Genomic DNA, 24,713 nt, shown 5'->3' on the forward strand with positions numbered 1-24,713 from the left:
GAACCAGATGAGACAAAAACATTCCTTTTTTGGTTAAGAAGGTTAAATTAGACAGAGAATCTCACCCGTTCCTTGCTACCACATTCTTCTTCTTGCCTTCAGCATTCCGCAGCATTCAGCTAACACTAATCTGGATTTCATGTACTCAATACCTGCAGTTTCCTTAATCCCAGAGTAAATTCAAACCAGGGAAAGAGCGATTCTGTAGCTGCAGCCATAAATGTCAAGGTGTGCAACAGCTGACAACCACATTTCTGAAAAGGTTATTCCAAAGGCGTCTGAGGAAAAGTAGCAATCAGATCTATCGCTGGTTTTAAACGGCTTGGGGAAAAAAACAGGATATGCCAAATGGCCTGTTTAGTAAATCTCTCGTAATGAATCACCTCGCGGTGCAGTCATGTGTTGGCATAATCTCGGGATTGGTTGACCTGCACTTGCTCAAAAGCGGCTGCTCTCAAGCCCTTATTTTGCAGACAAGCAAAAACCTGAGATCCTGAGTACAGAATGAAGCGGGGAAATTAGGCCTAGGTTCAAATTCCCAAGAAACTCATTAACAGTGCAATCCTAAACAGAGTTACAACATTCTAAGCGCACTGACTTCAATGCACTCAGAAGGGAGTAACTCTGCTTAGGTCACCAGAAGTGAACTTGAACCAGTCACTAACTCTTAGGTCACCTTATCTCACAGAATTGTTGTGGGGATTAAATAGAGTAACTTGTTGTTGTTGTTGTTGTTGTTGATGATGATGATGGAGTCTTCATGGAATATTGAAGGTTAAGAGTTTGTTTTCTTCATTTATACCCCACTTTTCTCCCCAACAGGGACCAAACTGGCTTACAACATTCTTCCCTTCTCCATTTTATCCTCACAGCAACCCTGTGAGGCTGGTTAAGTGAGATTGCGTGACTGGCCCAAGGTCACCCAGCTTCCATGAAAGAATGGGAGCATGGGTCTCACATATCCTGGTCTGATACTTTAACCACTATACCACACTGGCTCTTGGAGTGTTAAGATGTTGCAAGAGTTATTGTAATTATTATGATAACCTGATACGTTATTCAAACCTCCAAGGAAATTGTTAAAAACTGGTACTATTCATTTGTTGTCCTGCCCTTCTTCCAAGGAGAGCAGGGCTACTTATATGGATCTCCCAAATGTTTTTATAACACCACAAGGTAGATTATGCTAAAAGAGGGAATGACTGGGCCCAGGGTAGGGGATTTGAACTCCGGTTCCAAAACCTGAGTATCCCTGTTTCTAGTTCACCACAACACCACACAGGTTTCCGTAGTGCCATATATAGTTCCTTGCAGGGCTCATTTTGAGGGGGAATGCACAGGAACACAGTTCCGGCAGTTCCCCAAAGAGGTCACATGACAGGTGGCCCCACCCACCTGACTCGGCCATTTTGGGCCTGTTTTGGCCTGGATTGGGGCCAAAAGAGCCCAGACCGGGCCTCTGACAGGCGGTTGATCACTCTCCCGCTCAGCAGTGGCCCGATCCTGACCATTTTGAGCCCCTTTTCAGCCATTTTCAGCCCCTTTTTGCCATTTTGGGCCCAATTTCGGCCCTGAATGGTTAGGATTGGGTCCAAAACAGCCAGGATAGGTGATGTCAGGGGGTGTGGAATATGCAAATCAGTTATGCCAATGACACATTTCCGGTGATATCAAGGTGCATGGCATATGCTAATAAGTTATGCTAATGAGTTGTGCTAATGAGTTCCTCCAGCTCTTTTTCTACGAAATGACCCCTGCTTCCTTGGAATAAGGGTAAGATGCAAATATAATAAAACAGTAATGTTAAAGAAGCATGGAAAGTCGGAGCTCTCCTATTCAGCCACAGCCCTTCCCACATATATGCAGCTGCTCCCCTTCAGATGTGCCATCTGTTAACCCCACACAATCACTGACCTCCAGGGCTTAATCTCAGCCACTCCATTGCCCCAGAACCTGCTTTTATTTTATCATCTTCTTACGTTTCTACATCAGATCTCAGCTTCCGAATGCATGAACTGGACAGAGTTAAAATTCTCCTATTGGAGTTTGCTTCTTAGCTGAGTTGCTTCTGATGTCCTCTTTTGCTTATACTTGCTTTTGCTACATTAAACAGAGCCCCTTGTGTTTGAAATTTAAAAACAGGCTTTCTTTTTAGTTTCCTAGATACTGCCACTACTTTTTATTTTAACATTGCATAAAATCACAGGCTTCAGTTCACAGAGCAATAGTTCAAGGCAATAAATCTGCTACTCACAGATTCTCATTTTGCAAGTCATTTAGTAAATAACTGCATTCATCATCTTTTAACATTTGTGCAGAGTGACAACCAGAACAGGTGCAAGAAGAGTATGGGCGGGTTTTTTTGCATTACTTTTTGGGATTGTACAAAAGTTAAAATGTAGCCAGAGTCAACTTTGAGCAACTGAGCAGATTCAAGACCTTCTTTCTGTTCACTAGGCCCAGTGAAACCACAGTTACCAAGAATGAACAGCAGCAAGTCAACTAAACTTCATTGAAAAGGGAGATGCTGAGGCTTGATTGGCGAATTGGAGGGGACCAGAGGGGTGACTGCATTAGGGATATTTTTGCTTTTTTGTCGGCTCCTTTGGCCTCCTTGTTAGAACATAGCCAGCGCTAAACTTTCTGCCCATTTTTTAAGCACTCTATCAATTATGAACCATCTCCTGTTTCAGTTAATATTCATTATTGTTACACAAAAATGCCCTTCTGCCCTTACCCAGATTCTTCAGAGCAAAAGGAGGAGACAGACAAGTGCTTCTTTCAATGACTGTATCGAATATTGCAGTATGGGTACCCAGCTTTCAAAGGAGCCAAAGTACCAAAGAACATAAAGCTTACAAGCAGGTTTAAAGACATTTTTCTAGTACAAAAGGAACGACCTGCTGAACAATTTGCAACTGGTCCTTTACACACATTTGATCTCTATAGTTATTTCGATTGGCTACTACTCAGTTCTCTAACTAGTTTCGTGATCAATGTAACCTTTTCATTCCTCTTATTTGGTCACTGCCTAGTGCTGACTTGAATTTCTCACTTTTGCTGACTTTCAAACTTTAGAATCAAGAGTTATGGATACAGCGAATGTGCTCTTCTTGTTGTATCTATTTCTCTCTTCTCATGAGACAGTAGCTCAAAGAATGTGGCCTTATCTTAAGTTTCCTAAACAACTGAGAAAAGAGAAACATTTTCGGCCTTGGTTATGTTCTGTCTCTCTCTGAAAAACAGCTTTCATCAAAAGTTGAACAATATGTGAAAGAAAAGAAGGGGGGGTTGCAAAAAGGCACTTTGCACTATTAATTCCTTCTAAGAATATATATGTGTATAAAGCATGAAATTCTATGAAACCCTTATAAGAAAAAGAATGTTAAATCTTAACTCTACATTATCACCACTCAGTTCTGCTTTTCCTGGTTAAAATATCATAATACCACCTCCAGCTGGTAGGAAAGAAAACGCACTTGTCTAACTCAGGTGCTGGCCCATAATGCCTTGCAACTGAATTCCATGCAGTTGCGGCACAGAACCCACGTTATCCACATGCCCTCATATATGAAGTTGCTTCATACCAAGTCAGACCCACGAATCATCTAGCTCACTATGGTCTGTCTAACTGGCAGCAACTCTCTGGGGTCTTGGGCAGAGAAAGGTCTTCCTCAGCACCTGCAACCACAGATTCTTTAACTGGAATGGCCAAGGGTTGAACTGCAAGCTTTTATATGCACAACAGAGTGTCTAGGAAGGCAAAGCCAGTGCCCGGGACATGTGGCAGCTCCTGCTTTGCACTCTTTGCACTCTTGCTCTGCACTGTTTTGCACTCTTTGCACTCCTGCTTTACCCTCTTCTTTTGCTGAACCCTTTTCACCTCTTTTCCATTCACAAGACCGTCTTCAAAGCATGGTTACTTTGGCGGAAGTCAATATCTGAGTGGGCCAAGAATAGTGGCCACAATCTGCTGACTTTCAGAAGATGGTGGCAAATACACTTTTCTGCATGGTTGCTGGAGTCAGTTTAAAAATTTGGTGCAAGCATATTCGATACTGTGTTTCAGATCTTTCACAAATATATACAACAGGTCCAAAAACTCTCTAAATGGCACATGCGAAATTGGGTCTGTTGCTACAAAGGAGAAGAAGACACATGTGAACAGTTCCAGCTGTCGCTTGTCCTCTGGACAGAGCTCCTGTGCCTGGGGGCCTTCTGCTCTGCCACCGATCTTGCTGAGAGTGAAGGATAATGCAGCGGAAAAGTCAGAAGCAATAGAAGGGAAGGATCAAGGTGATGTCTTTAAGCGGTTTAAGGCTGATGTTATTTTAGTCACAGGAGATCAGGCAGGGTGGGAAGCACTGAGCACACAGAATGTACATTGCAAGCGGCACAGTTTAAATTTTCTGTTTTAGTCACAAGGAGGAACAGACGGGTTAAGGTGCAAAAGTGCACTGGCATCTTTTGTCCATGAGAATGCAGCCTCACCCATGACCAATGGAGTCAAGACGAATCTGTCCCCTTATCTGGGCACCCACTTGAGGAGACATTCATGACTGGTACTCCAGTTGGGTACTTTACCTTTAAAAAGATTTGGGAGGTGGGCGGGCTACCCTCTTCTCGCACCATTTTCCTGATAGAAATCACTTCTCCCTCTGACCTGCTATTGGAAGAAAAAAATAGATAAGTACAAGTTTTAAAAAGGTAAAATAGGGATGGATCAGGGACAAGTTTTGGAAAAGAGAGACTGTCCATAGTAAACAGGAGTATTTAGAGTGTGTGAAACGTTTTTTGTTATTCTCAGAATTCTGGCTTTAAGGGGGAAAAGCAACTCGTGTGAATTGAAAAAGTTTGGCAAGACTGCCTCTGGGGATGAATGTCACACTGCCCTTTACAGGAGACAAGCAGTCAAAAATGCAATATTAATATTATAAATCTCCTGGGAAATGTATAGAGCCCCGTGGCGCAGAGTGGTAAACTGCAGTACTGCAGCCCAAGTACTGCAAGTACTGCAAGTACTGCAGCCCAACTCACGACGACCTGAGTTGGATCCTGCCAGAAGCCAGGTTCAGGTAGCTGGGTTGACTCAGCCTTCCATCCTTCCCGAGGTCGGTAAAATGAGTACCCAGTTTCCGGGGGGTAAAGTGTAGATGACTGGGGAAGGCAATGGCAAACCACCCTGTAAAAAGTCTGCCAAGAAAACGTCGTGATATGACATCCCCCCATGGGTCAGTAATGACTCGGTGCTTGCACAGGGGACTACCTTTACCTTTTTACCTGGAAATGCAATATACAAAGTCTGTCTTGCTACTTTTGATAGACTCCAGATCCAAATCAGAAACTAATAACGGATCCTTTAACAGAACTCTCCTCTGTAGAGCAGGAGTAATCAACACTTCAGTGTGACAACAGGTTTATTGATGCTGGTTTACTAATCTGAATCTAGCCCCCATGCATCCGATAACTGAGTTTTTAAAAATTGCTGGGAGATCTGGACATGGAAGTCCCAGCAAACAATTGTTTTGGCCCTCAGTGGTGCCATTTGTATGAACGTGTTTCTGAGGGCACTCCATGTGTGTGCAAGACACACAGATCAGAAGTGCATGAAGCCTTCAGATCTCACAAAAGATGACATCAAGTGCTGGGAACAGAGGGGGGCCTGAAAACTCTCATTTTAATCAATATTGCAGGTTTCAAGAACACTGGGAAATTGACCATCCAGCTCATATCTGAAGGAATGAGCTGCACATCACAAAAGCACATAAGGTGTTGCCAAGTAGGCCCCCTCCCCTGCTTTGAAGCCTGCTATGAACTGTGTTAAAGTTTCCTGCATTACTGTTTCACTGCTACACAAAGACTGCTTTGCACGCGTGTGTTCTGATACACGTGTCAGTTTCCTGCCTGCGTGTCAATTACCTTGCTGCTGCAATAGACTGTGTAGTTTACTGACTCCATGTTTGGCTAACTGCACTAAAGGACTCTCTTTCTGGGCAGCCCTGCCCTGACCTGTATCTGGACTTCCCAGTGTGTGTTTGGACTGTGTTACAAGTGTGCCCCGTGCCTGCATTGCCATCTGCCACGGACCGTGCCTGTTCCCTGCCTTGGACTGTGTTTTAAAGTGTTGTTCCCGCTGCCTCCATGGAAGCCTGCCTCACATGGGCCCAAGCCGCTGCTAGCAGCCGGGCGCCTGCCGGGGAAACCTCCAGCGAGCCTGGCTAGGCGCTCCCTGGTCAGTTCCCGCCTAGAGCCTCCCACGGGCCGGTCCCCGAGCTTGCCCTCGCTACCGGGCAGCCTGCTATCCAGCCCCAGCTATGCCCAGCCGGCATCCATGTTCTCAGGCAGCCAGAAGACCCTGGGAAGAAGACTGCTTTGAGAAGCCATTTCGGCGAAGCGGGCACACCACGTCCGCAGCGAGAGCCCCTCGCCCCGCTCTGCATATCTTAGGAGCCGCCCCGGAGAAGGAACTAAGTGCCGACCATCCCAAGCACTTAAAGAATGCATCTCAAAGAAACCTCCGCATTCCAAAGCTGATGACATCAGGACAAGCCCTGTCCGCTGGAACATCCATTCAGCCCACTTGGATTTCCCCCTCCCTCTTTTGTCCCCTCTTCCTGAGGTGTCACTTATCGCAATCAGATTACTAAAGTGGCCCATCTAAGCCATTCAGTAGCCCATTAGACCCTTTGTTTTAATCTGTGAGAACCACCAAGTACAGCACCAGCCCCAGGGTACGTTTTGGGGTATTTAAGCTGGTCTCTCAGACCACTCGGTGCTTAGGCCATTCCTATCCAGACTTCCTTGCTGTCCGTCTGTGGTCCCAGTGCTGGCATTGGGCCACCTCGCTGTTGTGTCTCTGCTTCGCTTCAGGATAAGTGAGTATTCCCCCTATCATCGTTGGGAACCAGCTAATGCGAACGTCTCTGTATTTCCTACTCTGTATTTCTTAGACCTTGTGTGTTCTTTGTATGATTGTGCAAGCTAGGCTTACGCTACACTCAATACACGTGTTTGGACCTTACTCCTTGTCTGCCTCTTTTTCACTAGAGCGTCTGGGATCGGGACCTCCGTAAACATAGGTTATGATCCTCGCTTAATATTAATAGTTACAGACTGCTGCAGCTAATTCCCCATTATAATAAAAGAGCAGTTCTGGTAACAAAGGAAATAAATGTTGTTGGTCTTGAAGGTGCTAGTGGACTTTATTTTGCTACAGAGGACTAACACTGCTAGCCTTTTGCAATTAAGCACCGCTGCTAGGGAAGAGAGAGTTTTTCCAGCCAGAGCTGAGCATCTCCCAGATGCTCCACCGTGCTGAACCTTGACAACAGCCCCGAGGCAGACAATCTTGAGTTGCAGTATCTAGCCAGGTGATTCTCAAACTATGGGTCAGTGTTTTTTTTTTTAAAAAACAACAACAACAGGCTGTGATTCTGTCACAGGAAGGTCATGATGAGGCCAGAAGGAAAAAGCAGGAGGAACAGGTTTTGCTGGGGAAAATCTTGACAGCAAATATGAGCTCATCTTTGCGTAGAGCATATAATGATCATGAAACAATCCTGCTGCTACATATTTGTAAAGTTGTTAACTGATGTGAGATTCCTGCATTTTATGTTCAAAAAGGGGAAAGAAGTCTAAAATTAATTTGCAAGTGGATATCCAGACTTACAGGCAATTTAAAAGCAGATCCTGAGAGTTATAGGAAGTCGTGATCTAAGCTGTACTGAAATAAAGGGTATTCATTCTCTTCTATGGGTGCATAATTTTGGAAACAAATAATATTTTCTTAAGATAGCAAAATCAAACAATAGGGTATCAGCTTACTTCATGGAGAGGCTTGGAAGAGTAGAGATGATCCAAGCATAAACAACAACAGCAACAGCAACAGCAACAACAAGAACAACAACTGTACTTATATACCACTCTTCTAGACAGATTAGTGCCTCACCCAGAGCGGAGAACAAGTTAGTGTTATTATTATCCCCACAACACAGCTGGGGGGCTGGAGCTGAGCACCAAGCTATAAGTGATGAATTACACTTGCATGGCAAGTGAACAGGCTCATGTGTATTCCTTCCTGTTCACTTGCCATTCACTTGTGCTGGAGTGCAAATGAATGGCAAGTGAACAGGCAGGAATACATGTGAGTCTGTTCACCTGCCATGCAAGTGTAATTCATCACTTATAGCTTGGCCCTGAGAGGAGTGGCTTACCCAAGGCCACCTACTGAGCTCATGGTAGTAGTGGGATTCAAACCAGTAGAGTGCTGGTTTGCAGCCGAACCACTTAACCACTCTGCTACAGCAGCCCATTTCCCAGGTTTTCTGCAACCTCACTTTAACTTTCAGCCACTCCATCTGCCCACTGTCCTTCCAGGGACAATTCAAAAGGCTGGATTTGACTCATAAAGCCTTTAATAAAGTGGCATGAGATAACATGACATCAGAATAACATAACAGGAAGAGGAGGAGCCGTGTTTATACAAAAGAAGAATTTTTATCATCACAGTAAATGATGGTACCTTATCCTGTTGCTTTTTCTCAGCATGCATATAAAGAGAGGTATTGGTAGGGAAGGGGTGATGTTCTTGAATGAGTGCCAAGTTCTTCCCAAAAGCATCTAGATAAATGGTGGCTTTGTAGGGTTCCATGACTCATGGGCTGAAGACCTTTGCCCTAGAGGTCTATCAAAGAGCCAAGCTACAAGTGATGCCTGACACTGGTTGGACACTTGTCAGCTTCTCTCAAGATTTGATGGGAAATGTAGGCATCCTGGTCTTGCAGCTTGGCTCTCCATTTCATTGAAGTTTACAGAGCGGCAGTCTATGGGAGGGAGAACATGCGGTTGGTAGGGGAGTGCAGGCATCGGGCTCTCACTGAGTGCTCCCCTTCCCCTCCGCTGGGTGTGTGGGGGGCAGATTCTGTAAACTTCAATTAAATGGAGAGCCAGGCTGTAAGACCAGGATGCCTACATTTCCCATCAAAACTTGAGGGAAGCTGACAAGTGTCCAACCTGTGTCAGGTGTCACTTGTAGCCTGGCTCAAAGTTTGTACATTTTGCAGAAACATCTGAAGACTTTCTTGTTTAGCTTTTAACAGTCAGAGTAAATTTCTGTTTTATATACCTGTGAGTATGTGTGTGCGTGTAAGAGAGAGATGCATTTGATTTTGTTTTTTAAAAGTTTATACAACTTATTACTTACTATTACTTCCAATTTGAGGAGACTCCTGAATGCATCTGAAACAAACAGCTCCCAGCCCACTGACGCTTAGGCCCCCTCCTGGCCTCTCTCTTGATTTCTACTGCGGTCAAGACAGTCCAGCACTTAGCAAATTAAAATGGAATTGGTTAGTAAAAGTAGAGATAGTTTTGCTTGTGACCCTAATTTGGACTGCAGGCAGAGGACGCATCAGGTTACCAAGCTGAACCTCTTAGCCGGGAACAATAAGATACCCATCTCAGTTCAGCTCTGGTTTCCCCAGTGGACAGCTATAATCCAGGCACAGCTTTGCTCAGAACAAAGTTCTGGGAGAGCCTTGTGAAAGCCAGCTTGGTTAATTTCCTATTTATGCTGGAATTAAGTTGGATCTGGCCTATGGCCACTGGGGAGAGGTTTCTGGCCCTTCCCACTTGCCATGTTGCAGGACCAGTTCCAAGTTTCTATGGGAACTGTTGCCCAGGGAGATGCTCCATGGTAGAATTTATTCCCATAGTTGATAACAGAAGGCTAGATGAAATGGAGAATCTCTATTACATTCCCCTGAGCATCCCAGCCCGGAGACTGCCTGCCACAAGATGATCCAGAGAAGAGGTTACTGTATTTGGGTAGTTCTCCGGTGTTATGCAAGAACCCTTTTAAGATAGTGTGGAAGCAGTTAAGAATTTCATGACACTTCTGAGCTTCAGCTGAGGTTTCTTCTGGCAGTCCCAACCATTGAGGATGGAGGGCTGAAGGCTGGGAGAGTCTTGACAATTTGTTCCTGTGTCGATGTCTCAGGAGTCGGACATTGAAAATGAATTAGAACCTCTCAAATGCCTTGGAACGAAGCAGAACACCTTAGGATTTCTTTAAAGGTAGTCCCACTGTTTCTGGGAGGGGGGATGAGACTGGGATTTGCAGGGAATAAACATTAACTCGCTATGATTAATCTGGTTGATGGGTTCCCAATGCTTTTGCAAGCCCTGCTGCTATGCCGCTGAGAGTAGCCTGACAGAAAGCAATTCATGAGGCCCAACTTTTCCCAGCACTTCATCTCCGTCATAGAAAAGTGTCACCTGCTCTGTGTTGGGCTGTTCTGAACGGCACAGGATCAGGGTCAGTAAAAAAACATTGGCAATTCTGGCTATGGCCCACTTCGGAATGAAGGCTTCAGCATCTCTAACTAGGAAGCAACATCCCATGATTTTGGTGGGACTCACTTCCTAGAAAACTTGTTTATGTCAAGTTATGAGACTGCTTTATCTTATGGAATATTTATGTATATCCTGAATGTAGAGTACCGTGTGGAAGAGATAGGCAGTTTTATAGCTGAATGTACATTTTAACCAAGATAGGTTTTTCATTCATATCCTCCTTTTTACAAATATGCAAGTGCAGAATTTTTTTTAAAAAAATAGGAGGAATATATCAACTATCTCTGTGGTTGCTTTCTTTCATAAAGATTGTTTTCAACCAAAGCTTCCAAATTGACATACATAAATAAAAACAATTAACTAAAACCAGAGAAAAATAAAATAGTGTGTCTAGATGCAAAATCAGGAGCAACAACAAACAAAAAAGGGATCAAAAGCAATGAAAAGCCAGAGAAACCAGGGAAGTTTCCACCTGGTGCCTATGCAAGAGAAACAAAGCACCAGGTGAGCAGCTGTAGGGAGGGAGTTAAGGTTGCCAACCTCCAGGTGGGGCCTGGAGACCTCCCAGAATTACAACTGATTTCCAAACCACATCAATCAGTTCCTATGGAGAAAATGGCTGTTTTGGAGGGTGGACTCTATGATATTCTGCCCTGCTGAATTCCCTCCCATTTCCCCAACCCTCCTCCCCCAGGCTGCACCTCCAGATGTCCAGGAATTTCCCAACCCAAAACTGACAATCCTAGTTGTGTGGCAAAGGTCCTCTGTCAAAGATCTTAACCACTTTCCTGCCATAAGGTGCCAGTTTAGTACTATCTTCAGACCAAGGAAACTCAAGTTCAAATGCCTACTCAACCATGTGACTGGCTGTGGGTGACCTTCGGCCAGTCACTTCTCTCAGCCCAGCCTACCTCACCAGGCTGTTATGGGGGTAATAAGGAATATCATCTTGAGCTCCTTGGAAAAGATACAGAGAAATGATAGATATTGTTTTGCATCAGGAACAGTCTTCCTCTACTCTGTTCCTTAGCCATCAACATATCCTCCTTTAAGTCCTTCCTCAACAACTAGTTTTTAAAGTAACCCCCCTAAAATAGCACTGACTTCCCCTTATCTACTCTGTTGTTGTCTGTTTCCTATCTTCATTCTCGTTGTGTCTACCCATCCTATCTCACACAGAGGGTTGCAAACTGGCCAGAAATAAATAAAACACACACACACACACCAATGGTCTGACCTTCTCCTGTCCCTTTAACAGAGATCTGGTATGCAGAAGGCAGGATGTCAAGGTTTTCCTGGGGGTGAAGCTAAACAAGACAACAAGCTGATAGTTGCAGAGAAGAGGCAGCTACAGGGGCGGGTTCAAAAGTTAGCAATAAAAAATGGAGATGGTTGCTGGGGGTTTTCCGGGCTGTCTTGCCGTGGTCTTGGCATTGTAGTTCCTGACGTTTCGCCAGCAGCTGTGGCTGGCATCTTCAAAGGTGTAGCACCAAAAGACAGAGATCTCTCAGTGTCACAGTGTGGAAAAGATGTAGGTCATTTGTATCTACTCAGGAGGGGTGGGGTTGAGCTGAGTCATTCTGTAAGAGTTTCCCAGGGTGTGGAATGCTAATGGCGGGAGGCTTCACTGTATCCTGAGGCAGTTCTTTTGCATATGGATTGGTGCTTGATGTGCTAATCTTCTCTGCAGGGCTATTGTCGGGTGTGGAGTGTTTTGTTGGCCTGGTGTTTTTCAGAACTGGAGCCCATGCTCTGTTCATTCTTAAGGTTTCTTCTTTCCTGTTGAAGTTTTGCTTATGCTTATGAATTTCAATGGCTTCCCTGTGCAGTCTGACAAAGTAGTTGGAAGTGTTGTCCAGTATTTTGGTGTCCTGGAATAAGATACTGTGCCCTGTTTGAGTTAGGCTATGTTCAGCCACTGCTGATTTTTCAGGCTGTCCAAGTCTGCAGTGTCTTTCATGTTCTTTTATTCTTGTCTGGATGCTACGCTTTGTGGTCCCGATGTAAACTTGTCCACAGCTGCAGGGTATACGGTATACTCCTGCAGAGGTGAGGGGATCTCTGCTGTCTTTTGCTGATCGTAGCATCTGTTGTATTTTTCGGGTGGGTCTGAATACTGCTTGAAGGTTATGCTTTTTCATAAGCTTTCCCATCTGATCAGTAATTCCTTTGATATATGGCAAAAACACTTTTCCTGTGGGAGACTGTTTTTCTTTGGTTGTTTGATTCATCCTGGGTTTGATTGCTCTTCGGATTTCATTTCTGGAGTAGCCATTTGCCTGAAGTGCGTGGTTTAGATGATTAATTTCCTCATTGAGAAAGCGCGGCTCACATATCCGTCTTGCACGATCCACTAATGTTTTCATTATGCCTCTTTTCTGTCGGGGGTGGTGATTGGAGTTTTTGTGTAAGTACCGATCAGTGTGAGTTGGTTTCCTGTAGACCTTGTGACCTAACTGAAAGTTTGCTTTGCGGATGACCAAGGTATCCAGGAATAACTTTCAGTTAGGTCACAAGGTCTACAGGAAACCAACTCACACTGATCGGTACTTACACAAAAACTCCAATCACCACCCCCGACAGAAAAGAGGCATAATGAAAACATTAGTGGATCGTGCAAGACGGATATGTGAGCCGCGCTTTCTCAATGAGGAAATTAATCATCTAAACCACGCACTTCAGGCAAATGGCTACTCCAGAAATGAAATCCGAAGAGCAATCAAACCCACGATGAATCAAACAACCAAAGAAAAACAGTCTCCCACAGGAAAAGTGTTTTTGCCATATATCAAAGGAATTACTGATCAGATGGGAAAGCTTATGAAAAAGCATAACCTTCAAGCAGTATTCAGACCCACCCGAAAAATACAACAGATGCTACGATCAGCAAAAGACAGCAGAGATCCCCTCACCTCTGCAGGAGTATACCGTATACCCTGCAGCTGTGGACAAGTTTACATCGGGACCACAAAGCGTAGCATCCAGACAAGAATAAAAGAACATGAAAGACACTGCAGACTTGGACAGCCTGAAAAATCAGCAGTGGCTGAACATAGCCTAACTCAAACAGGGCACAGTATCTTATTCCAGGACACCAAAATACTGGACAACACTTCCAACTACTTTGTCAGACTGCACAGGGAAGCCATTGAAATTCACAAGCATAAGCAAAACTTCAACAGGAAAGAAGAAACCTTAAGAATGAACAGAGCATGGGCTCCAGTTCTGAAAAACACCAGGCCAACAAAACACTCCACACCCGACAATAGCCCTGCAGAGAAGATTAGCACATCAAGCACCAATCCATATGCAAAAGAACCGCCTCAGGATACAGTGAAGCCTCCCGCCATTAGCATTCCACACCCTGGGAAACTCTTACAGAATGACTCAGCTCAACCCCACCCCTCCTGAGTAGATACAAATGACCTACATCTTTTCCACACTGTGACACTGAGAGATCTCTGTCTTTTGGTGCTACACCTCTGAAGATGCCAGCCACAGCTGCTGGCGAAACGTCAGGAACTACAATGCCAAGACCACGGCAAGACAGCCCGGAAAACCCCCAACAACCATCGTTCTCCGGCCGTGAAAGCCTTCGACAATACATCAAAAAATGGAGAGCTAATACAAGTCCAGAGGCAATTGCTATCCCTTTGCTCTCCTACCCAGATCCAACATAAACACCATATGCAGGGCTTTTTTTCTGGGAAAAGAGGTGGTGGAACTCAGTGGGTTGCTAGCACAGGGGGCAACTCTTGGCGGGAGGTGGTGCCCCTGGTACCACATGCATGTGTGCAAAGTGTGTGCATCTCCCACGACTGCACAATGATGTCACTTTGGGTCAGCTGAAACAAGAGGGAAGTTTTTTAAAGTTTAAATCACCCTCGGCGAAAATGGTCACATGGCTGGTGGCCCCACCCCCTGATCTCCAGACAGAGGGGAGTTCAGATTGCCGTCCGTGCCGCTGGCACGGAGGGCAATCTGAAATCCCCTCTGTCAGTAGAGCAGGGGGGCAGGGCCACCAGCCATGTGACCATTTTCAAGAGGTGCCAGAACTCTGTTCCACTGCATTCCTGCTGAAAAAAAGCCCTGTCAGAGCAAATCACACAACTTATCTGGGTGTAGGGGATTCCAGACTGATCAAGGCCCTTGGAATTTGGTCCTGTAGCCCTCTCTTTTTTTCGGCAGACTGCAATCAGGCACACATTGCAAAGGTTGGATAGATAGTAAATTAACCTTCCTCCATGGCCCGCAAACAAGTCAGAAATCTACTATGAGCGCATTTCAAGGCCATCTGTTTTTCATAAATGCACCTCAACATAGGAAAGGAGATGAAAAAGCATTGCAATGGCCTGTATGAATTCAGGCTGCTTCCAAACAGCAATGAGGCGCAGCTTTCATTGCCACTCCAAGCATCCACATGGCAGTTCCCTCTGCACTTTCCTTGCTTCGTCTCCCCTGCCCCCCATACTACCAGAGGGCTTTGTGGGCTTTTAAAAAATTAACAACGGACAGACAGCATTTAAAGGTTATAGTGATCGTGATCTATCTATTGCTTCTTCTGACTGTTTAGTGGGGTGAAGTGTTCCCGTTCAATGTATGACCCCTTGAAATTAACATAAACTACAAAAAACAACATATGCCAATGAGAATTTAGTTGCTAGTTTATTCTTTTTTTCTTTTGGAGGACAGATCATCTGTTTTAACTGCACTTTAAAGATCCATAAAATCTTATTTTTGAACTGTGTTATATGAGAGAGTCATCATGACTGGATCTACCATTATATATTTTTAAGCAGTTGAATAGGTTTTGACAGACATAATACAGATGCCTGCATTTTTCCCTATTAAAGCTCCTGTAGGGGGGATTTTACTGGGGAAATGCAGTCGCTCTGATCCAGATTGCTTTCTCTCTCTGTAGCTGATTTTTAACCCTAATGTGTACGTTGGAGATCCAGTCATGGATCACCCATGTAGCATGTTTCACAAGAGAGAATCAAATAGACTTACGGTTTGTAGCAGGAGTAAAAGAAAAGGAATAGCAGCTAAATGGCAAAGTGCAACAGTGTCCTGTGAAACCTCTTTTGAATTTCAAAATACTATGATGGCAATCGTTTTTAAATTCCAGGGTTCCTGTGTTTAAACAGATTCACAAGAAGGAGAAATGTAACAGGTTAAGTTCTTCCTATGACTGCAACCCTCCTGGGTAAAGCTGCACCTGTTGAATGTCTGTTGTGTGTCAGTTAAAGGGACACTGGTTCCTTTAAATGCCTCGCTCCTCTACCCTCTGGCCATTGATGATAACTTTTCTGGATTAATTACGAAACGAACAACATCTGACTGGTATCAGAAGATAAGTGCTGCTTGGAAAGGGGAAACACAGATGACTGGTCAGAAGCTGTGAAGCAGGAGGTTTTTGATAAGGGAGTGGTTCTAGAAAGAGGAGATCTGGTCCTAGTTTGCTCAGGCAAACCAGGGAACAACAACAGCAAACAGCCTTGTTAAACTTTAGCCTGGCCTTTATGCAAACAGCGTCTCTTGGTTTCTGTTGGCAAAAGCTCTGATGTGGCAACAAACACTGTACCGAAAGGCAGAAGTTTTAGCAGAGACTTATATAATCCATTCATAATTTTTCTTTCTCTCATGCAACAAGGTTTGCAGATACCTCTTCTATGTAGTTGGTGCTATGTTTTTCTAGCAGGAATCTTGCACCTTTCTGAGACACGCAAGAGACAGAAATGAAAAGACACAAAGGTTTTCCGCTCATTGCATCTCCCGACTGAGAAAAAAAGCTTCATCAGTTGAATTTTTGCCCAGCTGTAAATGGTACCGTAGCCCTAGCAGAAATACAATGTGGCAACTCTACTGTTCTCGTAGTGGAGTACTTCTGTTTTAAAAGAATGGGCTACAGATTCTTATCAAGAACGACCACATGAATGGGTTATGGCTTAAGTTTGTGATGCACAGTTTTTCTGTTGCATCATAGCTGGAAAACAACAATAACAAATATGACAGGTAGTTCTTTGGGAGGAAGTGCTGGTGTCTGGGCCTACCAACTTGGCTACTATCAATGAGAAATGGCTTTGAGGTTCAGGCAGGGTCTGGATACAGAGTATGGAAGCCTGCACAGAGCTAGACAGGGCTCATTTCGAGGGGGATCGCACAGGAACGCAGTTCCAGCAGGTCCCCAAAGAGGTCACATGTCAGGTGGCCCCGCCCACCTGACTCTTGGCCATTTTGGGCCTGTTTCAGCCTGGATTGGGGCTGAAACGGCCTGGATCGGGCCTCTTACGGGTGGTGGATCAATCTTCCACTCAGCAGCGGCCTGATTCTGACTATTTTGGGCTCCTTTTCGGCCATTTTTAGCCCCTTTTTGCCATTTTGGGCCCAATTTTGGCCTTGAACAGCCAGGATTGAGTCCAAAACAGCCAGGATAGGTGATGTCAGGGGGTGTGGCATATGCAAATCAGTTATGCTAATGACTCCCTTCTGGTGATGGCAAGGGCATGGCATATGCTAATGAGTTATGCTAATGTTCCTCCAGCTCTTTTCTACGAAATGACCCCTGGAACTAGATATCAGAAACCAATTTGATTTGGGTAATCCATCGAGATCTCGCGGCTTGCAAGGGGGTCTGCTGTGCTCTCAGCAATAAAATTTGGCACAATGTGGTGGTAAGGCCATGTTTGGTAGTGCACTCTGTAAACTTAGTAGTTAGGGTTGCCAGCCTCCAGGTAGTGGCTGGAGATCTCCTGGAATTGCAACTGGTCTCCAGGCCACAGAGATCAGTTCACCTGGAGAAAATGAATACTTCGGGGGGTGGACTCCATGGAATTATGCCATGCCCAAGGTCCTTTCCCTCCCCAAACCCCACTTTCTCCAGGTTTCTTCAGGTTTCACCCCCAAGATCTCCAGGAATTTCCCAACTTGGAGCTGGCAACCCTATTAGTAGTGCACAGCACAGTTGAGCTTAATATGATCACTCCAGTAAGGTGCCTGTGAGGATCAGATCATAGCTGTCACATTTTGGACCAAATAAAGTTACCAAACTGTCTTCCTGGGCAGCCCCACACAAATAGAGTTACAGCAGTCAAGTCTGGATGTTAACAAAGCATGTACAACTGTGGCTAGGTCAGCCTTCTCCGGGAAATGTTGCAGCTGGTGAACTAGCCTCTGTTGTTCAAAGGAGTTCTGAGAAATTTCTGCAACTTGACTATCTAAAGATCCTTAGAAGTACCCCTGGTCTGTATGCTTGGCAGTTTGGGGAGGACCTGTTGTGTCCCTATAGACTTTGTTGTCATTAGGGTGCCTCCCCCGTATTCCTTCTGGAAGCTCAGCAGACGTCTCTTCTTGTGGATCGTGGAGTATTGTTTGTTGTTGTGTTTTGCCCCAAGGGTGGAGGGGGCATTCCTGCCCAATTCCTCTTTGCGGTATGCTGCTTATTTATGGGACTAGGGGAGAAATCTGGGAGCAGTATAATTTTTTCCCCTCTGCTGGCTGCCAGAAGCCATTGCCAAGGGCTGCCTAAACCCCTGAATACCCTCCATCTGCTTCCAAAGTTCTTAGTGCCCCCCAAGATTTACAAAAAGACCACAGAGAGGGCCTATGGCTCTTGTTAAGAATCTCTGGTTTAGGCTCTTGCACTGCTTGCTGTTACCCATTGCAAATCCACAGAACACACCCCAGTATCTACCTGTATCATTTCCAAATGTTTCTGGAGGGCATTCCAGACATGTTTTTAATTCACACAAGACTCTGACCAAGCCAGGAGCATTATACATTATATGTTAGCATGAACTGAGGATTGGAAAAAGCAGCTGGAAATTGCTGGAAAGGCTGGTGTCCTCCCATGTGGCAGGTATGCCAACTCTGGTAGTGCACCATTTTTCTGGATCCATTCTCCTCGTTGGCTGGAACCCCCAAACTCCCAGCCAAGTAGACTAAGCTTCCTTGTACCCATTTTTTGGCAGATCTTAAGAGTTCCTGCCTGCCTTCTTCATTAGGCGGGCCTGCTGCATTTCCAGGGGGGACTTCAGAGAAATGAATAGAAAAGTCCGTGATTTCCTCATAACAAACAGAATCTTTTAGAATCCTGTTGCCAAACTGTGTGTATTTTAACATCAACTGTTTGCATCAGAAAAATGTGCTCAAATATGAATAGTTATCTTTCCTAGAATACTTTGGGGAAACTATGGCAGTTGTGTTGGTCCCAGCCTGGTATGTACGAAAATGTTTATAGTGCATGCTGTTGATAAAATATTACTGAAGTGGGAATATTTCTGTACTAGGAACACTAATTCTATGGCATGGAAATACCTTGAGATTTTCAACAGACTAGACTCTGGCCCATTGTGAAATTATTTTACATAAGATGGTTGCTCAAAGAAACAGCTGCTTGATCCGAGAAAAGCAAGTGATTTCTAAAGAGCAAAGATTTCCCCAAGGATAGTGCAACTAAAGTAACAGATTTATTGCCTTGCTCTGTGAACTAAAGCCTGTGATTTTATGCAATGTTAAAAATAAAAAGTAGTGGCAGTATCTAGGAAACTAAAAAGAACACCCGTTTTAAAACTTTCAAACACAAGGGGCTCTGTTTAATGTAGCAAAAGCAAGTATAAGCAAAGGGGACATCAGAAGCCACTCAGCTAAGAAGCAAATTCCACTAGGAGAATTTTAACTCTGTCCGGTTCATGCGTTTGGAAGCTGAGAGCTGATGTAGAAATGTAAGAAGACAATAAAATAAAAGCAGGTTCTGGGGCAATGGAGTGGCTGAGATTAAGCCCTGGAGGTCTGTGATTGTGTGGGGTTAACAGATGGCACATCTGAAGGGGAGCAGCTGCATGTATGTGGGAAGGCCGTGGCTAAATAGGAGAACTACTGCTTTGCATGCAGAAGGTCCTAGTTTCAACCTCTGGCATATCCATTTAAAAAGGATCAGATAACAGGTGGTGTGAAAGTTATCTGGCTAGAAAGCTGCTGCCAAACTGGACTGTACATGTGTACACTGTACTGGTGGACAGTATGTACAGTGCACACATAATTTTTTTGGTATGTGCATTGAGTAATTCTTACATTGTATTCAGTGCATGTATATCCGAATGTGTGATTTTAAAACCCACATTTATCCAGTTTTTATTTTTTAAGTGAACACATGTTGGTTCCTTCTTACAAACGGCTATACACTTGTACATGTCGGATGTAACCTGTGAATATGGCTTCTGATTGTACACGTGTTCATTGTATCACGTGCACAAGGCTAAAGGTATACATGCATCTAAGTATTTGCAAAGGACAGCTGGTGGATTCAGACAAATCTCTTCCCCCCTAGTTAGAGTACGTTGTGAATTCAGCTCACCTTAGGCTGAAACATTCATTCCGCAAGCTGCAAAAAATATTCAACCACTTCAGGCTTGATGATCAATATATAACAACTGCTAAAAACCAATCTATATGATAACTTTCCAGGCCAGCCAAACCATACTCTGGGGGCTCAAGGTTGAAAGGCACGCGAAGCACCAACACTGCTGGAAGTAAGCCTGGGTCTGATCAGTGCTTACAACGGGAGAACACCCGAGAAAAGTTCGATATACATCAAATTCCAGGGGAAGCTTTTTTTCTGAATTCATATATCCTCCTAGCAGTGCTGTGATTCACAAAGGGCTGCTTTCATTAGTTGTGCCAGTTAAGATAATTAAATCGCCACAACTTTCAAAATTGCTTTAATCATGTAATGCTATTTTATCACCCTTTCTTTACTGCTGTTTTGGGATGTTTGCACAAGAACATAGAACGGCCTGGCTGGGACAGACTAAAGTTCACCGAGACCAGCTTGCTGTTTACAAAAAGTGGCCAGCCAGGAGTCTCTGTGAACTCTCAAGCAAGGCATAAAGGCTCTGGCCCAAGCGTGTTATCAGTCCACTGCGTCTGGCATTCAGAGGTACATTGCCTCTGAAAATGGAGGTTCCAGTTAGCTACTGTGAATCATCCCTGCATTTGTCTAATGTTTTTAAAAAGCTTTCTAGGATAGTGGCCATTACTGAGGAATATGGATTTGAACTACACCCAGGGCTTTTTTTCTGGGAAAAGAGGTGCTGGAACTCAGGACCACACAGTGACAGCACTTTGGGTCAGCTGGAACAAGGGGGGAGTTTTTTAAAGTTTAAATTGCCCTCTGGGAAAATGGTCACATGGCCGGTGGCCCTGCCCCCTGATCTTCAGACAGAGGGGTGTTTAGATTGCCGCACGGAGGGCAATCTCAACTCCCCTCTGTCTGGAGATCAGGGGGCGGGGCCACCGGCCACGTGACCATTTTCAAGAGGTTCCGGAACTCCGTTCCACTGCGTTCCCGCTGAAAAAAAGCCCTGACTACACCTCATGGTAGGGAAATCAGGAAGTACTTCCTTATCAATCCTAAACCTACAGCCACTCCGTTCCATTGGGGGAACCCAAGCTGTATTATGAGAAGGAGTTGGGAAGCTTGCCTTTTTTAGAACAACGCTTTGGCAGGGGCTGCATTCTGCTACTCATCGTCAGACGTCCTCCTTCCTGGAATTTTGGCAGCTTATGAATTATCTGCTGCTTAGCATACAAAGTTTGTTTGCAAATGAATCTGAGAGTAACGGGGCTGCCTCTAAACCCAGCTCATGGCTATATTTGGGAAGCAGACAATTAAGTTTCTTGGCATGTTCTGCTAAAACGCTCCCAGAGCAATGCTGTCTTCTGGGTCCTAGCGCAATCTGTCTGGCAGAGAAGAAGGAGAAAGTCCACCCACTCCAGGGACACTTGGACTTTGAATAGGATCTTGGTATCTTCTTTTCTGTCCCAGAAATATCTTCAGGGGGGAAATGAATTGCAGGGGAGGAGATATTGAAATAAATGACGGGTTGCAACTTGCAAGGCACAGAGCGTCTATCTTTCATACTCAAGTCAAAATGTATTGTGCGTAAGGAATTCTCATTATGCTTCTGAAAATAACAGCAGCAGGGAAAATTAGATGCTCTTTATACCCAAGACAAACAATATGGAAAACTCCTCATCCCATCTCTGCACTTTTCCAAAGGATATTTAAAAAAAAAAAATTTAAAAATTATTTTGTAAGGGTACCCCATACTCAAGTATGCCATTATATGTCTTTTTTCCTGCCAGCTATAATGCCTGTTGGGAAAATGTTGTCAGTCATCACATCTTGTGTTAGTGAGTTCCAAAGACCCTAGTGAAACAGAGTTATTCTGAATAACTTGTGGCCTGTCAAGCCACTGCGTCCCACTCACAATGAATGGCTGGCTGCATATGGAGATTAGGTAGCCTTCTGGTTTGGGGGCTGCACTGAAACTATATAGGGAGGTTGTCAAGTACCTGGTGAACCGTAATATGTAGCTGGTAAGGGATGCATTTGACTTATGAACTACAAGCTGTGAACTAAAAGAGCTGCTGTAGTGGTTACGCGGCTGGGCTTTGGATCAGCACTCTGCTGGTTTCACTCCCACTACTGCAACGAGCTCAGCAGGTGGCCTAGGGGAAGCCACTTCTCCCAGCCCCAGCTGAATTATGGGGATAATACAACACTGACTTTGTTCACTGCTCTGAGTAGGGTACTAATCTGTCTAGAAGGGTGATATATAAACACACTGGTATTATTTTTATTATGACATTCCACAGGTCTGATGAGAGGCTGCCCCAGGCCCCTTTCCTCTTCCATTAGCAGCAGAGATATTTAGGTCTGATCCAGAGGCCCTCTGCCATAGCCCCCCTCCCCCAGGGGCAGCAAACTGTGCTCTTTTCAAATGTAGCTCCCACTTCTCTGATGTTTCTCTGCCAGTACAGGCTCTTCTTGCTCTTCCCCTCGTTCCGTTCTTTCCTGAAACAAAGGGTCAAGGCCTTCTTCTCAAGCCCTGCAGAAATGTTGCTGTCGCTGTAGGTGTGAGCAGGGCTTGGCTTCAAAACCATGGCTTGGTGACCTCGTTCAAGGTTGTAGGTTTGAATCCCATTCAGTGGTTGGAATGAAGATGGTGTGTGATGCTGGCCATGGCATTGGTGTGTAAATTAAAGTGCTTCAGAAAATTCTGGGGCAGATTGCGTGACTACTGCTGGGAATTGTCCGATATTGGAACTCGCAGGCTATTTTCTTGCTAGCAACATTTAATTTTTTAAATGACCTTTCTCAGGGGTTGAGTTTGTTCTCTCCAGCTGCTGGGCTTGGACAGAAATCCCTATAGGGATGCTTAAGGTTTTAAATCTAACTAGTCCTTGAATGGAGAAAAATTTCCAGGGAGCATGCTGCTAAAAGCAGATTGGCGTTTTTAGCCAAATATATGTTAAACTGTAAAGAAATGACACAGCTTGAGAGATGGTTATTTTATTTTTATTTATGTTATTTAGAGTCTGCCTTTCTCACTGAGACTGACCTGTTTATGGCTTCTATTGATAATTTTTGTTTGCTTTTAAAATAATTTATGTCTTTGATATTTTTATTTATTTTGTAATTGCTTTATGGAATGCAGTAAGCAATGAGTTTAAGCAAATGCCTTTCTCACTATCTGACTTCTGTTCCTGAGCTGAGGCTGGCTTCAGTTGTGCAGTGGTTAGAATGTTGGACTAGGATCGGGGAGACCCAGGTTCGAATCCCCACTCTGCCACAGTAGCTTGCAGGGTGATCTTGAGCCAGTCACACACACTCAGCCTAACCTACCTGTCAGGGCGGCACATAAAGTTGTTGGGAGGATGAAATGAAGGAGAGGAGAGTGATATCAGCTGCTTTGGTCGCCATTGTGGAAAGAACAGGATGTTAAAAAAAATCACTCCCAGTCTACCTTTCTCTAAGCCAACCAGAAGGGGCTCTAAGGAGCACCACAAAGTAACAAGTACACCTCTAAATTATTTCCTGCCACTTCTTTTGCCTGCCCTCAGTTTAAGTGACAGATGTTAAGATCCTATGGTATGGTTTAAAATGTAATTTATCACCACCATAAGCAAAATCCTTCCTCCCTATTAATGGTCTTTGCTATTCCTTTCCTTTCCAAGTTAGAGCCAAGCTACAAGTGATGTCTTACACAAGTTGGACACTTGTCAGCTTACCTCAAGTTTTGATGGGAAATGTAGGTGTTTGGTTTTACAGCTTGGCTCTCCATTACAGCTGCAAGACCAGGATGCCTACATTTCCCATCAAAACTTGAGGGAAGCTGACAAGTGTCCAACCTGTGTTAGGCATCACTTGTAGCTTGGCTCTTAGTTTTTGCAAAAAAGCTCCAACTTCTCCTCAATGACTGGACTACTTTACAACAACCTTGTGAGGTAGGTTAGGCTGAGAGGAAAAGCGACTGGACCATCACCTAGCAAGTTTCATTACCAGAGCAGGGAATTGAATTTGCACCTTCCAGATTCATGAGAGCCAGTTTGGTTTAGTAGTTAAGAGTGTGGGACTCTAATTTGGAGAGCCGGGTTTGATTCTCCACTCCTCTGCTTGAAGCCAGCTGGGGAACTTTGGGTCAGTTACAGCTCTCTCAGAGTTCTCTCAGCCCCACCCACCTCACAGGGTGTTTTGTTGTGGGGATAATAGTAACATACTATGTAAACCAATCTGAGTGGCCATTAAGTTGTTCTGAAGGGCGGTATATAAATTGAATGTTATTGTAGTTGTTATTACACCACACTGGTTCTCATCTTTTCAGACCCAGGCTAAAACTATTCAGTTCTTGCCGTGGATGCTGAGCTGCTTTTAGCGTGTACTTATTTCTGTTACATACATTTGATGTTGTTTTATTGTAATTGTTTTTGAGATTTTCATATATATTTAATTGAATTTGTAAGCTGCCCTGAAGGGCAGATTTCTTAAAAGCTAAAATAAACAAATTAACTTCTCCAGGAACTGCTCAAACATTTTCCATACAAGGCTATCTTTATGCTAGGACTAGAAACATACTTTAAAAAAATAAAATAAAATGGATGGTTCTGAATTCTGTCAGTCACCAGCATCAAATCACATACTTGAAAGAACAAACAAAACACTGGTGTCTGGGATAGGGGCCTAACAGGATGTCTTATTAATTTCTGGTTGATACAGACCCATCCTGGGGTCCTCAAAAAAAGACCTGTGCATGTTCAAACTGGCTCTAGTGTTGCCATCTCTGGGTTGGGAAATTCCTGGAGATTTGGGAGTGGAGCCTTGGGAAGGTGAGATTTGGGAAGGGAAGGGAGCTCAGAGTGGTAAATAATGCCACAGAGTCCAGTCCACCCTCCGAAACAGCCATTCTCTCCTGGAGAACTGATCCCTGTAACCTGGCGATCAGGTGTCATTCCGGGAGATTTCCAGGCCCCACCTGGAAGCTGGCAACCCTGATCTGAAGTCTTCGGTTATATAAACC

The 24,713-nt window shown here is 44.4% G+C and overlaps 1 protein-coding gene across 1 annotated transcript in view; it reads right to left on the bottom strand.

Annotated features, from left to right (window-relative positions):
• Positions 1-11,827, bottom strand: part of ARL13A (ADP ribosylation factor like GTPase 13A) — a 33,752-nt gene extending 21,925 nt beyond the window's left edge. The window contains exons 1-2 of the mRNA XM_054996896.1: positions 11,591-11,827; positions 4,585-4,666 (exon numbers count right to left, since the gene is read on the bottom strand). The gene's annotated coding sequence lies outside the window, so the exon portion shown is untranslated. The remainder of the gene's footprint in view (positions 1-4,584; positions 4,667-11,590) is intronic.
• Between the last annotated feature and the right edge of the window lie 12,886 nt (positions 11,828-24,713).

This window comes from Eublepharis macularius, chromosome 13 (genome assembly GCF_028583425.1).
Source record: "Eublepharis macularius isolate TG4126 chromosome 13, MPM_Emac_v1.0, whole genome shotgun sequence".
Lineage (NCBI taxonomy): Eukaryota > Metazoa > Chordata > Lepidosauria > Squamata > Eublepharidae > Eublepharis > Eublepharis macularius.